The following is a 16,824-nucleotide window of genomic DNA, read 5'->3' on the forward strand; positions in this document are numbered from 1 at the left end:
TACAAGTAATAATTCAGTATTCACATACATGGGCACTCCATATCAACATCACCATGTTTCAGGCCTGTCTTGAAGTAAGAGAACAAGTGTTAATTTCATGATCAATTCTAGGGCAACTTATTCTTGAGAATAATTTATCACATGGTGATGAGTTGTGAATGTGTTCAGAAGCTTACCATGATGTTGCAGCTGAAATAACAAAGATCTTTTTGCACCCCTTGCCTCTCCTTGCCTTCCAAAAAATGGGCACATTCTCAAAAGCCAAACAAGACATCACTTTGGAGTGTGATCCTGCTTAATTTACTCTGTGCATGAACACTTCTTTATATTCACTTAGTTTTATTGTATAACAGTACCGAAACATCTCTGTCTGGTTGTAGCAGTGAGGGACGTCATAAACAAAATATCTCTTTCATATATGTGCATGTATTTTACGCACACATATATATATATATGAGAATGTAACTGTAAAATTGCGAAGTTGACAGGAAAAGTTTAGGCACAGGAGTAGTGTTGGAAGCCTCTACAGTGTGGTAACTATGTAACTCCCACTACTGTTAGAAGTAGATTATAAAGTAGAAACGCACCTTCAACTTTCTGTTTTGCTCTAAATGTTAATAATATGAATAAGATGAGACTATTTGTTCTGCTGTTTATTCTCTCTGCGAACTATTAACTTGTGATACTCTGTACAAGAACATCTTTCAGAATCTGAATTTTCTGTGGATAACTGAAAGTCATTTTCTTGTAATACATCCTGTTGTGAACTATATCTCTCAGTTCAACTAGGAAAAAAAATTCTCTAAGTGGGACTTTATAGTTTTTATAGCAGTTCTACAAGTGGGCTAGTTTATACACATAGTGATATAACCAGCTCACCATTTCCAGTCTTTGTCAGTCTGCTCTCTCCCTGGGTTGCAGGCAAAGGGGGCAGATGAGCCTTTACTGTGTTGAGAGCCATTATGTGGCTCTCTTGGGTCGTTAATAGGGAATATTCTCTGAAATGGACATTGTTTAGACATCAAGTGCCTTTGGCCTCGCTTCAAGATACTTAACATGAACAGTTATCTGATAATATGTGCTTTTAAAAAGCTATATTACTTGAGGAATATCTCACTACAAGAAGCTCTAGTGTGTGCTAGCATTTCCTTTCAAAAGGTTATACGAAGTATAGCTTCATATAATGTACATCATATTTGTCAGACTGAGGAGAATTTAGGCCTAGGAAGTTAGACCTACTGGTACGTGGTCATCTACTATGGAACGAGCTACTCAATGTCTCTGTTTCACATTATTGCCCAAATTTCTTAGAACACAAGCAAGTTTTATCTTTTTGTAGACATGCTGTGCTGAAGTTTCAGATTACGCAAAGGTTTGAATAAAAACAGAGAAGGGACCACACGAGCACACAAAAAGGTTGCTCTCTGTCTCAGGTCCAATTTGTATCTCTTTTCTGGAGGTAGAACACTGCTGTCAACTATATAGTCTCATGGGGCTCCATTGTTTTAGACACAGGAATTACCAAGCATGCTGTTTAAACAGCTCGTTTCAGGACTGATATTTAGATACCCAGTTAAAGTAGTTATTCTTGGAAAATACCCATGACAAAGGATGGGATAATAATAATTTTCATATATTATCATCAATTTTCACCCGTCCTAACTAAACAAAGCTGTATTAGGGCTTACAGTAACTGGGACACATTAGGTTGATAGAAGTTATTATTACTTCTAAAAGATACCTATGCAAGCAGTGGATTACACTGTCTCTAGAATGTGCAACAATCAGTGGTGCCAGGTGAGATGATGCTATGTATGGTGATGGCATGCACATTTAGATCGTTGATAGAAAAATAGGAATTGAATATTCTTTGAAGCTGAAGCAAAGAGAGCAGTGCAAGCCCAGGCTTCTGCTAGAAGACTATACTCTCCACATAGCATAGTCACAGATTAAATGAAAAACCTGAAAGAGGCGATCCTAAGAGCCAAAATAAAAAGAACATCCAGAATTTCAGATTACCAAATAAACATTCCAGATTTTTTTAGGTATGCATATGATCATCCTTGAATTCCTCTACTCTATGGAAATATAAAGTATATGGTGCCTTTGTTCTGCTACCAATGTGATTCGCCTGGCATAAGCTTCGAATCTTAACTGTCCCATCACTCTTTTCTGTCAGGCATTGTCTTGGTCCTCTATAATTTTTTGTGCCAATTTCAAGCAATATGGTTTTATTTAACTGTGCTTTTTCTGTAACACAGCTTCCTTGGACTTAGCAGTTTTTCTGGCTCTTGCCAGAACATGACTGATATAGGATAACATAATGCTGAGAACCTCTCTTCCTCATTTTAAAAAGCCAGCATATCTCATTGCAGAAACAGTAATGTCTTTTTAATAATTAATGAATTTTTAAATAACAGTTTATTCACCTTTCTGGGCTATTACAACTACAGTTCCTAAAGGCTCCAATAAAGAACAAATTCCCATTTTGCTAACCACACAGGTAGTAAGATGCAGTATTTGATTGTAGGATGGTCAGAATCCAAGTGAATAAAAAAATATTGAGTAGAAGAAATGTCAATTGTGCCTGGCAGATGAGGAACTAAAGACAGATGAATGGTTCTATTAGAAGTCTATGGCAAAACCGATAATTGAATGTGGACTTTCCAAATCCCAGGGTGGTGCCTTAGAGAAAATTGCTGCCTTCTTCCAAAATATTAATGATTCATTTCAGCTTTATCCTAAGATTCTGTATCAGAAAGGTGAAGCAGCTTTCACATACTTGTACTGAAAATAAATTTACCATACAGCAAGATCAATTTTTTAACCCCATTGTTGCAGATCTTTTTTTGCTTCATTGGCTATTTTTTTTAAGAATTAAACAGTCTGATTATGTCATTAATCAATTAAACACTTACTAATGGTCCTTCCAGTGCCCCTCTACTCTTGTGTCATGCTAATGTACATGCAGAAGATATGACACAAAACTATGTACAGATCCAGCAAAGATCCATAGCTATTGTCTTGCACCAGGCATTTAGAAGAGAATGAAAAAAAGGAGGAAATTGTGACTTATTAACTCAACTGTATTTACAACATCATGAATGCTAGAAGATGAAGAATTGCAATCATTACCTAGGAACCTAACAGCCCATGAAACCAAGTGCCAAGGTTAAACAAGCTACGTAAACAACAGGGGCTTATTATCTGTTACATCAGATTTGCACAAAGAATAGCAATATAGTTTATGTGAATTATGTGTTCATCAAAAGGCAGTTGTTAGTGGAGCACAAGGTACATAGTTTCCAGTGCAACCCATATGGATAAACATCTAGTCTGTCTTTTGGGGACAATTTAAATGTCTATTGTAACATACACACATGCACTAGGGAAAGTAAATTATTTCAATTCTTTTCAGATGTCCCACCAAGAGCAATTTTATTTCATTAAAAGTGTGGGCAGACCCTAGAGATGTAGAATGAGCTTTGATTATAGCTCAAGGTGTTCTTTAAAACTTGTGCATAAAAAGGGGCACAAAAAAGAAGAAATTAAGTACAAGGAAGGATTAATGTTAAAAAAAGCAACAATGCTATCAACAACAATACCCGCATCAGACAGAATTTGTGTAGAATGTTAGAAAATTGTCACATGCTTATGATATCTATACTGGAGATAAGATCAAGGGCCTATTGTGCAAGGTACTGCACTGGCATTTAATAACCAGTTCCTCCCTGTAGCATTTTCATCTTCATTTGTTTCATTCTTTCCTCTCTCCAGCTATACCCTAATCTCCCAGGGCTGCCATCTGTCTGATGCTCTGTCCTTGATGGGACTGCTCAGGATAGCATACTTTTAAATGCAACTTAGTTTTGGAGAAGGAGGTGAATCCAGGTAACGGAGTGAAACGTGGCCTGCTGCGCAGTGAGTCAGAAAAAGGCTTATGTCCTTGGTTTAACCGAGAGCTCAGTGCTACCTGGCCAGCGTGGTCCCTCTGCACTGGCCCGAATTTCACCCTAAGTGAAGAGCTTGCGTAGCAGGATACACCACTGTTAGGGCATTAGGCTAGTCCATCTGTTTGCATTTAATTTCTACATCATCAGTTGGAAAAAACAGTGCTATGATTTCATTACTTCCAAATGGAAACATACACCTGAGCTTAAAAGAAGACAAACCAATACTCAGCTGAACCCTGACTTTGTAAGGTTTGCAGGACTAGATGAGAAAGTTTATGAAATATGTATGTAGCTAGTCATTCTGTAGCATCTGTTTCCTGTGCCTACCACTGCATTTTCAATATTATTTTGGCTTCTTCCAGCTAGAGAAAGAAAAAAATCTGTGCCAAGGTAGAAGAAATTTCATGGATAATTTTTCATTTCTCTGAGCGACAAGGTCTAAATAACACCTAAAAACTGTCAAGGGAAGCAGGAAACATCATACTTTCTTGGCATGGTGACAGAAGTTTAGACACTTTTAATATAGCAAAAATACTCGACAAAAATCAAATTATAAAACCAGATCTCAGCTATCTGATCCAGTGGGATAATGCCAATTTACAGCAGTTTACAGACTGGGCTAATGATACAAATGAACAAAATATAACTGCAGACCAAGATAGTAGGGATACCTCTACTGAGTGAGAATACTTATCTGAATATTAAAAAATGTACACTGCTTACAACAAGGCTTTTTTACAGGGAAACTGTGACTCACTGAGAAGCCAGTGTAATTATGTTGTTCTTGAAATCATAGAAGGAGAGTTTGATTTAACTTGCTGATTCAGAGTTAAGAACAATACTTGGACAGCTTAAGAGAATGAGACTAGGCCGGGCCGCATGATTTTGAGGATTTCTCTCTCAGCATAGATCACTAATTGTGAAATGCCTCATAAACATATCTATGCATGATAGGAGAACATCCTGAAGCACTAAGCAAGTGCTATAATGATCATCAGTTGACAGAACAGTATTCACACAAAATAATAGGCTTGGAAAGAAATAGTCAGGAATTTAAGCAAACAATATTGTTAGAAGCAACCAGCTATTATGTTCAAGCACTTCAAAATAAACACAAATGAATCACCCTCTTGTGACTTCCCTTTCAAGAATTCAGGCAAATTGTTATGGCTGTTGTGGTTGTTTCTGTAATTGATCTAGTTAAGACTGTACAGTGGAATGTATGCATGGGTTTAAATCAGCTTCTAAGGAGGTCTTATTAACCTCCTGGATTTGTTGAGGCTATTTTGAAGGCTGGAGGCAGCAACTTTGCCAAGAGAGTGCCATGACACAGAGTTGCTTTGCCTTTTGCTCTTCTTGGAAAGGGCCAGAGATGACTCAAACCCCAAAACCACACAATACCAAGCTCATGGAAAATGAGCTTATTGCTAATGGAAAATAAGCTTATTACTAATCGAGGTAGAGTCCTCTCCTTTAGCCCTCCTGCAGCAGTGTCATAGTTGCCCTTCTGCAGTGGGGCCTCTCAAAAGGTTATAGCACTACCTGCTGCCATGGTGTCCTCCGAGGACCATGACTCCTGTGGAAACGGAGAACAGGTTCTATCTCATATATTTGCAACCTGGCTTTCTGTCATTATAATCATTAACAACACCACCACCACCAAAATTTGAATCTCTTTTTAGGAAGAATTTTCTCTAGCCCCAGTAATTTTCCTCATCTGTCTTTGCGTCTGTGTTAATCTGAATTGTGTGTAAGAGGCATTACTCACATCCATAGGTGCAATGTTATGTTCTCATATTATGCTTCATTTAATTACTCGTACGTCTTAAAACTCACCAGAATCTTAACCTGCATTCAACAGTGAATGAGTCCCTTTGCTAAGTTTCAGTAAAATTTACTTTCTTACGTTAACTGTGTTAATTCTCATCTTACTCAGCTACATATTAGCTTGTGTTCATCAGCCATAAGTTTCACCCATTGAGCAGTAAAGTTCCCTTGTGCTCTCGGAGATTGGAAGGCAAAGGAAGGTATTTGTCCCATTTGTTTGAGGCTCATTCAGATGCCTAAAAGACAGTTCAGAAGGTCAGAGTTCAATATTCATATCTCTGCCACGCAGGCAAGAAAGAGAAATAAATTCCCACCTAGTGGTTATTAAGAGCAGACCAATAAAATCTCTTAAGCATAATTATTTCCCATCCTAAATAACTTTAGCAGATGCATGCTGTGCTACCTGATTTGCTTCTTCTAGATTAACACGTATTTTAAGTAGAGAAATTAATACAGAAGTAATCCTATCTCTCGGGAGGTTTTTTTTTAATCCTAATTTTTGTTATATTTCTCTGTTGTTTGTCACCGATTTCCTGCTGTAACTTAGTTTCAAAGAACCTAGTGAAAGGTTCTTGGATGACCTGAATAAAGTATTGCCAGTTATTTTCCCTTCTTCAAAAGGGATGATGGATACATTCAAACACTCTGTAAAACTTTGAAAGTTTACCCATGACTTCAGAAAACATTAGAGGATCAGGTCGATTTTGCCACAGTGATGCTTTCACATAAAAACTGTTGTTTCGTACTTTGGCAGACAGGTTGTTTGCTTTTACTGAATTTCTCATTCAGTCACACAGAACAAACAACAGTATTTTCAATGACCAGTCCCATGCTGTGTGCTATTCAGTGTGCATGGGATTTGAGGGGGAGGGAGGAGAGTGCAAGCTGCAGAAGGGAAAGTTCTGGAAGGACATTGACTGAATTGCTGCCTGTGCACCCAGGTAACATGCTATGCTGCACTGAATCGGATCTGCAATTCAGTCATTTCAACAGATAGTCCATGTCATGAGGATGAGCCTGTCAACATGTGTTTAGCTATTCCACAATAGGTGAAATATACTTTGAAAGCTGTTGGGAACCTCGGGAGACTTAATGGGAACAGCAGAGAGATCTGTTTGTGGGGGACTCATGGGCAGTTTTACAAAAAGTGAGGGAGACAAAATTTTCACTTATTGTTTTAATTGAATGGATTGTTCTGTTAGCTCTGTTATAACTGTATATTGCTGATCAGGAAACCTGCAAGTCTCCTAGCATTTTGCAAGCATGGCTGTCAATGATGTGTATAACTTGATGACTAGAATGCAGGTTTTGTTGGTTTGGGATTACTAGCTTTCACTTCTCTTCAGGGCTTGCAATAATATAACATTATATGATATATAAAGAGAGTTTTTTTGTCTTATCACAGCCCTAAAAACTGCATTTAAGTAACAGGCATCCCAAGACTCAGGGCACATTCACATTCAAAGCCTTCAGTCCTACTTTGAGACTAGCTAGGAATCAGAGTTTTGTGCACCTGATACATTCAATGAGTATAAGCCCAGGGAATGAAACTCTGGTGTGAATTTTGGGCAGCCCTTTTTCCAAAGAAGGAAGAATAGTTATCATTACTTTCAAGTTATTATAATAGTTATTTTTGGTAGTAATTCTAGTACATTAAATGACATGAAACATAAACCTGTCCCATTATTTTCCAAAAGCAGTCAATTTATACAACAGCTGGGAATGAGATCAAACAAGGTTTTTTTATCTGACCAGCTGAATCACAGGCTACACATATCATATGCTGGCTCATTGATCTCATATCGCAACACAGGCATGTTTCTTCACTGTAGACTGAAGGAGTAGAAAGGCTGACAGAGTAGAAAGGCTGAGAAAGCTGCTGGCCGATTTGCACTGGAGTACCAGTGCAAGCTAAGTACCTAGACAGTCTGAGGATGTGAGTAGTGATGCTCCCACAGCCACTACTCCAGAGCACAGTACGTCTGAGGCTGCAGATTTATCAATGCTTTCCAATGCCAGTGAAGAGGGAGCTATGCATATTGCATGTTTCAGCTTCTTGGTTTGGAATGCTCACACTGGACATTTTGGGCACTTGTTTATATTCTGCATATTTCAAAAGTTAGTCAGCTATATAAAAATTTTAATTCTCTCAGGAGCCTTGTTCAAAATTACAAGGAGGCTATAAAGAAAAATTCAGGCCCAAGCAGCTGCAATTTCCTTTCTTTTAGCAAGACCAAATAAGGGTAGTTGTAGTTATTAATAAAACATGTAACATTTAGAGAGCTTTGTAATCTGCTTTCCTTGTATGTAATCTCTTTTCTTTTAGTGTGAATGCCTGCAAAGGATGGAGAGCCTCAAGAGGTTTCAGGGGGATAGAATTAATCCCAAATTTCCCAAACTGAAAAAACTGTCAACAATTAATTACTTCATATTACAGTTCTGAAAGGCAAGTGGATAAAGACTATTATCTTCATTGCCTGCATGCAAAGGTGAACTGGGGGTTTATTACATTTCCCTTGAGTAATAGAGGGAAACAGAGAGAGATGTCCAGGAATTCTTGTCTTATAGTTCTGTACTGTTTTGTGAGTCCATGCTTAGTATGAAATAAGAAAGAAAAAGGCACTGCAATTAAATTTGTTTGACTTGGCAAGCTCTTAAATAGCAAACTCTTGGGGAAGCAGGGAGAAGGCAGCTACAGAGCCTTTGCCTTCTCTGCTGCAGAGACAAAAACTGAGTTTCATTAACAGTTACACCTACAACAATTCAAAAATAATTATAATGTAAAATGCATTTGTGTTAGAAGCAATTATTCAATAATCCCGAAACAATTCTTGCTAACTTAATTGGGAGTTTTGCCAGATAAAGAAAGTAATTAAATATTTCAGCAGTGTGACCCTGTACATATATTTCCTCTACGTAAATGTTTCTCAGCCTTCTCTTTGGGGAATATAACCCCTTCTCAGAGGGGTTATAAGCGAACTTAACACCTACTGCTCAAGTTCATATCTAGTTATAAGATGCTAACATTCAAGCCCAACACCATCCTTTTGTATTGTCCCCACATCTCGTTCTGCTTCTCCATTACCTAGTTCATTTAGTTGGGCTGGTAATGCAGATTCCATTGCATTAGCAACACTGGGACACCCACTCCTCCCCTGCTGTGATGGTTTCTGTACTAGTGAAAGCTGCCTTTCTACAGCACTCAGGTCTCCCACTTGATGGAAATAGAAATGAGATCAGGGAAAAATTTTCAAACAGACCCTCTTCTAAAAGCCTTTTGCCACCCTGTGGTACTGCTGTTGCAGTGGGTCAATCCGATGGAAGGTCATGACCTATCTTTCCTCATTCATGCACTCAGTTCTGTCACACAATTGCCAGACAAATAGTGAATGAACATTTAGGTGAGTTAAACTCCTTAAAATGCTGTGTTTTCTAGAGGGCAGGCTTAGCCACAGGACAGCTGCCTCATGCTTCCCCGGTTCTAGACTTGTGCTAAGCTTTCCTGTCACTCCATGTTGATGCCACAATCCCATGCCCATACTCTTTGGCATAACAGCTTTCCCTTGGTCCTCTCTTGCCTGCGAATGTTCTCCTTCAGCTTCCTATTTCTTCAACAAAAATTAATTCTGTATTCTGACACCCCAAAATCCTCTTCACCTATCCTTAACCTAAGATAAAACCTCCAATAAGCAAAAATACAAACATATGAATATGAGTCCATCTTTTCCTTTTATTCCCTCTTCGGTGCCATAGGCCATGTGAACTCAAGAAAGAAGAGTGACTGCTCTGGGAGAACATGGGACATCTGACAGCCGACCCAATTCAGAATTCATGGTAAGGACATGATGGGCATAAGAAACCAGGAAAATGCACCAGTGAAGCTGGAAGAGTGAAGAAGAGACCACACAGGGGAAGAAAATGAGTACAGACATTATCCACCCTAAAATGCTTAGAATTTTTAAGAGGTGCATAACTACAGTATTTGAGCCCTTTAATTGAAATATTGTTTTATTAAAAGCATATTTTATGCCTTCTTTGGAATCACAGACTTTGAAATAAATGAGGGATTTTTATTATTAAGTTGGCTTCATGTTATACCAAATTAACTTTAATTAGTTTAATTACCCGTAATATATTCAGCTTAAAAGAAAACGGCATCCATTTTGCCTAGCATAGCAAATCAAAAGTTCATAGTTTTCTAGCAGTGAAACTAGTTAGCCTTGGTAATGCTACTGAGAATAATTCTGGCAGTATCGGACCAGATTAAATGCACCTGATTCTAGCAGTTTCTGTGAAGCACTGAAAATAGAAGACTAACCCCATTCCTAATCCTCCCACCACAGGAGAGAATCATGCTCAACTATTTCTCCTCTTTCTGTCCACTGAATATTTAGGGTGTCTACAGTCACTCTACTCCACATTATGCTTAACTTCAGTTATTTATAAGGCTACAGCCATTGAATCTTATTAAGCTCAAGACAAAATTCAATCGTGGATCGTATCTCCCCACTGGATGTCATTTCTGCCAGTTTACCTTTGGAGAAGAAAGGATTTAAACTCCTAACAGTAGAAGCCCTTCCAAGATTGGGAAGAAGGCAAAAAGAAGCTCCAGACAAAACCAAAACCACCACAGGCTGAAATATAAATGATTCTGGGATGGATCCTTGAAAACATTTTCTGTAAAAAATCAAGCATATTGAGGAAGGAAAGCAGACATCACAGGAGCTCTTATCTGACAAGCCTCTTCCCATGAACACGATGAAGAGGCCACTTGTTTGTAGCGCTGGAGTGGGAAGGAAGGAAGAAGGTGTTGGAAAGTGCTGTTGTGAAGTTTTCTGTCAGAAAAAAAAATCCCAAACAAAACATAAAAAAAACTTAAAAAACCAAACATTTGTGTTGAACACACACCTGATCTCAGGTTTACATAGATATGTCTGAATTACTTTCATCCAACTTTAAAATATTATGATGTTAGAAGAGTACATACTACTCAAATTATAAACATAAACTGCAAGCAGAAATAAAAAACGTGCTCGTACTTTAAAATAAATCAAGAGGCTTTCAATGAAAACTGGAATTTGCAGTTCTCCATAGTTTCATTTTCAGCTGATCATTACATTTCCAGAATATTTTGCCCATGCATCCAGGAAATAATGTATTTGTTTTGAACAAGTTAGAAAGGAAGATGGCAGTTACTGGTGTGAAATTTACATAGATGTTTATGATTTGTCTAAATTAGTATGGATAAATATATGCCAAGTGACATAAAAATCTTCCCAGGTTTCTCTTGAGGTGTTTTGTTTTACATGAGTTCGTATAGCAAGTAACTCATAGAAATTTCATTTAGATTTGTTTGCAATTATTTGCAGCTCCATACATAGGCTCAACATTCTGTTGCCATGGTCTTTTGTGTATCTTCTAGTACCCCTTATTCCTGTGCATTAGTTTACTTTATTCAGAAGGGAACCCATTAATGTGCTCCACGTTTGGTGCGGTTGACAGTCTTTCAATATTAGTTCTGTGGTGTGTCGTATGTTGCACGATAATAGTTATTAGTGCTCACCAAGATCCCAATTATTTTCATTCACCATTTTATTATACAAGCAAAAAAATTCTGTTAAGCTACTTAAAATATTAATAGTAGTATTAATACTATTAAAATAATGAAAATGTACATCAATTACAATCTTTATATCTTTAGAAAAAAAATCAGTTTGTTTTTGTCCAGGGCTTGTTGGATGGCTGAATCTACAGTGAAGTGCTAAAATGCAGTCTTCGTATTCCTCCCTCCAGAGACTGAAAAACAAAATAAGAGTCAGTCATTTCAACCCCTCTGAATGACCATGCTGAGCTGTACCAGGAAGAAATAATTCTGTGGTTATAGGAATTCTGAACCAGATCTAGAGTACATATTTAGCTGGTCCCTGTGGAAAGATGAGAGCTCTTCAAAAGTGCTGATTTCATTATAACAGACAAAACACACTCCTCACACTGAAGAGTTATGCAAACACTAGTAACATGTCAAGGATTGCCCTAAAATATCATGGGGCCATGGTACTGCCCTCACATACAAATGACTCCCTCGCCTTCTCTATCACATACAACGCTTAAGCAGAAATAGTTAAAATGTCTGGGGGACATTTCAATGCCTTTAAATTGTAAATAAATAATATTGAAAATGAGTGTCAATCAGTTTTATGTCAAAGTAGGCACTAATTATTGAATGTATATCATATCTTTGATTACCATCAGCTGGAGTTATGTATATGCCCTAATTCTTTGTCGGGTTAGATTCTAAACTGAAGAGATCAGTGACCAGATGGAATCACGGAACATTCAAATCAAACTAAGATCTAAGAGTATAGAATCAATTAATTTTTTTTCCTACTGTCATGTAAGTAGTGGCCAAACACAAATGCCTGAAAGGGGACATAGGTTTGCAGACATGAGAACTTCCAAACTTCCTACATCTACTACCCATAAATACATTCTTCAAAACTACTAACAGGAAGGAAGTTTTTGCTGCCTTATAAATGACAAGAGGTGCCCTTTCTCTTCATAAAGGAACTCTGAATGAACTCTATGTTTACTGCTTTGCTGGTAAAAAATTAAAGTTTTTGCACTTTATGCTTTTCAGAAAGATCAAATTCAAGCCTGGTTGTATATGGAAAAAGAATTGTATAAGTTCACTACTAATCTTATTTTATATTCCTTCAAATGGCATAAAATCTTTTAGATTGCATCCTGCACATTTCAAATCTAAATGTTAATTAAGGTGCACTGAAAACATTCCATCAGAGCTTATTGTGTACAACACACCATTTAAGCAGTTCCAGAATATTGTATTAGACCATTTTAAACCTCTTTGAAGGATAATAGGATGATTCAAATAGCTGTCACTGAAGTAAATATAAATCACAGCTTGACTAATCATAAACAAGCATTGTTACAAAGAAGTGCTTTTTCTAAGTGAACCCTCTAATGCAGTGGGGTTTTTTGTTGTTGTTTGTTGGGTTTTTTTAATTTATTTTTGGTTATTTTTTTTCAAAGCATGCACTAGTAGAAGTATTAGTGGCTTTATCTTTAGTTCAGAGCTGAATTGAATCTAAAGGTTATCCTGAACATTTGGGTTTTAAAGTGGCTTATATTTTGCAAATATTTTGTTCAAAAAAAGACCATGCTTTTCCTGAGTCACAACAGCTGAAACACCAAATTCTAAAGGCACTTCACATTTATAAAGTGACCTTCCAAACAGGCCCTTCAAATCTGTATAGGTGGACTCCACAGCTGGAGATTTTTGTTTACTTAGATTTCTTCCTTTTCAGACCAAGCATGTATCTCTTCCTCATGCTTTTTCATTTTGCAACTTGGTCTTTTGGTAACAACTGATTTAAACAGCTCCTGCCCAGTAACAGCTACATGTTTATGTCATTGCAAGTGCTGATTGTGTGTGTGTGTGCAGATAGAAGAAGATGGAGGAGAAAATCAGTGAGGAAATAAAACCAGGATATAACATTATAAAACATTCACAGCTAAATACTGTACAGAATTCCAGTTTGAAACAACTGCTTCCACCAAGAAGAGCTTATTTCCATTCTTATTTAGTTCTCCAGTCTCTTTTAATGGTAGCTCTGCTCTGAGTCTATGCTTTCAGCAGTGTCTGGTTTCATGCCTTCCAGTTTTTCAAATCACAGACACAAGCAGATCTGATCACAAGCTCCAGCTTCTGACCACAGACACCTGCATATGTGGTGTTTGTTTGGTTTAAGATTCCCATAAGCATTTTAGTTGGATTTAGCACTTACATCTTCCCTGTGGAATGCCATGCTTTTGAAAGGGCATCAGCAAAGCATTTCTGCAGTGAGATTTGTCTGTGAGAAATTCAGCACACTCCTGCTGTTTATCCCCTTGGCTGACATTTATCATTATCAGACCGATCAGTGGCTAGCCATGGATGTGAGGTTACTTACAGACAGAATAATGAGCAGAATGATTATCAAGCCTATCAACATCTCTACTGCTCAGTTCCTCCGAAGCCTTTGAGGAGCAGGCAGGTGTCCCCTCCAGTCCATGCTCTGATGAACAGGGGAGCAGAAGGTCTGAATTGCCAGGAATACAAAAGGAGCCCTCACATTGCTAAATGTTTTATACAGAAAGAAATTCAACTCTAATGTTTAACATTGTTAAAGTTTGGGCGTTTCTTAGTGCTTCATCACTACAGAGGATGAACTACAAGAAAAGAAAACATGATTGGTTTCTCTTCTCCCATCTGTAATGTGATGGGTTGTTATAAACACACAGTTTACTCATGAGATGGTTTTTATTGGTTTTCATAGAAAGTTGGATAATTTTGTCTAATGGAAACATGTTCTTTCTAACAATCTTATGCATAAGAAAGTAGAACTAGTTAAGAAACATTATTTTTCTATATTTGCAGCACCCATGCCTTTGGCTAGGAATTACTAATTAGTTCATCAGAAATGACTTTGAGAGATAGTTCACTACCAGATTTATAATAGCATGTAATCAAACCCTCACTCAGTTCCATATTTAATTGGTGACATGACATAATCCATTTTCTGTATGTTAAAACTAGGGTAAGCTCTTTTTAGTGTTGAAATGTCAACCGTGCAGCCTGACACTTTTTAATTGAGTTTGGACATCCTGTTGGGCCATCTGAGAAACTGACTTTTAAAGTGGCGCTTATGAAGATCCTTTGGTACATTTATCTTTGCAACTGTTCCTTTGTTCTGTTCACAAAGCATGCTGCAAAGTGATTTTTTTTTCTTTCAGTTCATAAAATACAACTAACCAAACATGTTTCTATGTAATTTTTAAAAATAATATCCACAATTAGATAAGAATCAAATAAAAAACCTGACAAAGGATATTCTACTCTAAGTTTCATTAGACATCACAAAGGAGAAGAACAGCAGGACAAATCAGAAAAAAGATAAAACATGATGAAGGACAAGTGACTGAACAGGGAGAGCTGAATATGAGATGAGACAACAAACTGTAATGGAATTGAAGGACAAAGACTAAAAAAGGTATAGAAAGGAAAAGACTAAACAGAGACTGGTATTGTTTCAGTTGCAAGATAAAAGAAAAGGTGGGCATAAAAGTGATTTTTTGAGTTCTTTGCAGTAACTCTTCAGGCCACTTCTGTTTCCTCAAATTAAAAAAAAATAAAAGCTAGTGAGTGCCATTTACTGGTTTATCCTTAACCATTGATATGCCTTACTTTGTTAGAATAATTGTAGGTGTTCGAGAATTAAGCATAAATATTTAATCTTTGAAATTGCAAATTGTTGAAGTGTAACATTTTAATTAGAAATTTTCATTTGTTTATTTATCTTATTCTGGATTAAGATACATTCAATTTTTATTTTCCTTTGTTATGCAGTGACCATTCAGTTATATGATAATCAGGAACAGGGATTCTATTATAACAAAACCACTAACATGACATAAAAAGATTTTGTACCACATTCAAAAGAGACACAGAAGGAACTGGAGTGAAATCTCTCATTCTAGTTTGCAGTATATAAAGACTGGGCCAAAGTTTGGCAGGACATGTTTCATAAGCCTATTAGAGACTCATTCAGTTTTGGAGTCACCTTGGGAAGGTTAGCATCCACACTAATCAGACTCCACAGTGCTCTTCTTTTTGCTCTCCATTTTGTATTCCTTTTTGCTTTCCATTTGTATTCCTGTAGTGTCTTTACAATATCATGAAGGCTTTCAAATAGTCTTAATAAATACATACAAGCATGTGTATGCTGCAACAGATTTGACGGATTTCTGGTGGTCAGTAAAACACAAACAAAACAGCCACCGTTCCAAAGCACCATTGATGCTAAGCATGATCATCTCTACCTGTTAAACAGTTGGATTGGCAGCTCTGTGACTTAGGATGGTGTTTGGTTAGCACATACAACCTCTAGTCTTGTGGTACAGGAAAATAAGTTAGTCTACTTTCCCTGTGAAGTCTATTTATTGTAGGTCTAAGAGTACTTATTTTAGTTCTTACACAGACATTCTGTCTCCTGCTAGGAGACAGAATTTAGGTTTTAATGGAGTATGTCACTGAGCCTGATAACATAAGCTGGAAACTCAAATATTTATGATTAACAACTCTTATTTGAATGCTTAGATGTATTAACTTCCTAGAAGCTGCTCCAAGATTGAAGATAAATTTATCCATAAACACATAATCCATTTGAGGGGTTCTTCCAGTAATACAAAAAAATGCATCTTTCACCATTTATGTTTGTAATGGTAACAGGCAACAGAACTATACTGATGCTGTTTATGAAATCTACAAGTTATCCTGGTTGCTGAAGAGGTGTTTTCTTGGATTCCTACAGCACAACACTGTGGCATCAGAAATACTGTTCAGGGAAGGTGGCTATAAAAGAGTGCTGCCACTTTCTTTCTCCTGTTAACTTAGAATTACCCAGTGAAAATGAACTTTTAGTTCTCTGTAGGTGTATTGATAGAAATTGCTTTTGTTTTAAGCAAACAAGCATAAACCCAAGACATACTGGGATAAGAATCTTTGGTTATATTTTAGTAAATTAAGTGTAAATTTATTTTTTTTTAACTAGTCAAATAAGAGTAAAACTGGCAGCTTGGAAAAAATGCTAATGCATGACAAAATTTGTACTGCATCCCGAGTGACTAAATCCTATCTAATTAATGCTAGCATAAATCTGAAGGAATTCTGTGGAAATAAGATTACACTTTCTTTCTCTGGCCTAATGGACTGCAATACTTTGTCCACATTGTTTAATATAATAGAATTTACTTGTGATATGCAAAGTATTTCAACTACCAGGACTCTCATGCAAGAAGAAAGGAAGAATCTGAGCAGCTGCCAACATGAACTCGGAATGTAGTACATTTTCATCAAACAGTCTCGACAAACACTCCTTGCATTAACTTCAGTCTTCACTGAGAATGTCTCTCATAATTTCATCAGATCAGAAGGATCAGCTCATCTGGAACAAGCAGAATGGTACTTAATGGGAAGCTTTAACAA

This window comes from Nesoenas mayeri (assembly GCF_963082525.1).
Source record: "Nesoenas mayeri genome assembly, chromosome: 1".
Lineage (NCBI taxonomy): Eukaryota > Metazoa > Chordata > Aves > Columbiformes > Columbidae > Nesoenas > Nesoenas mayeri.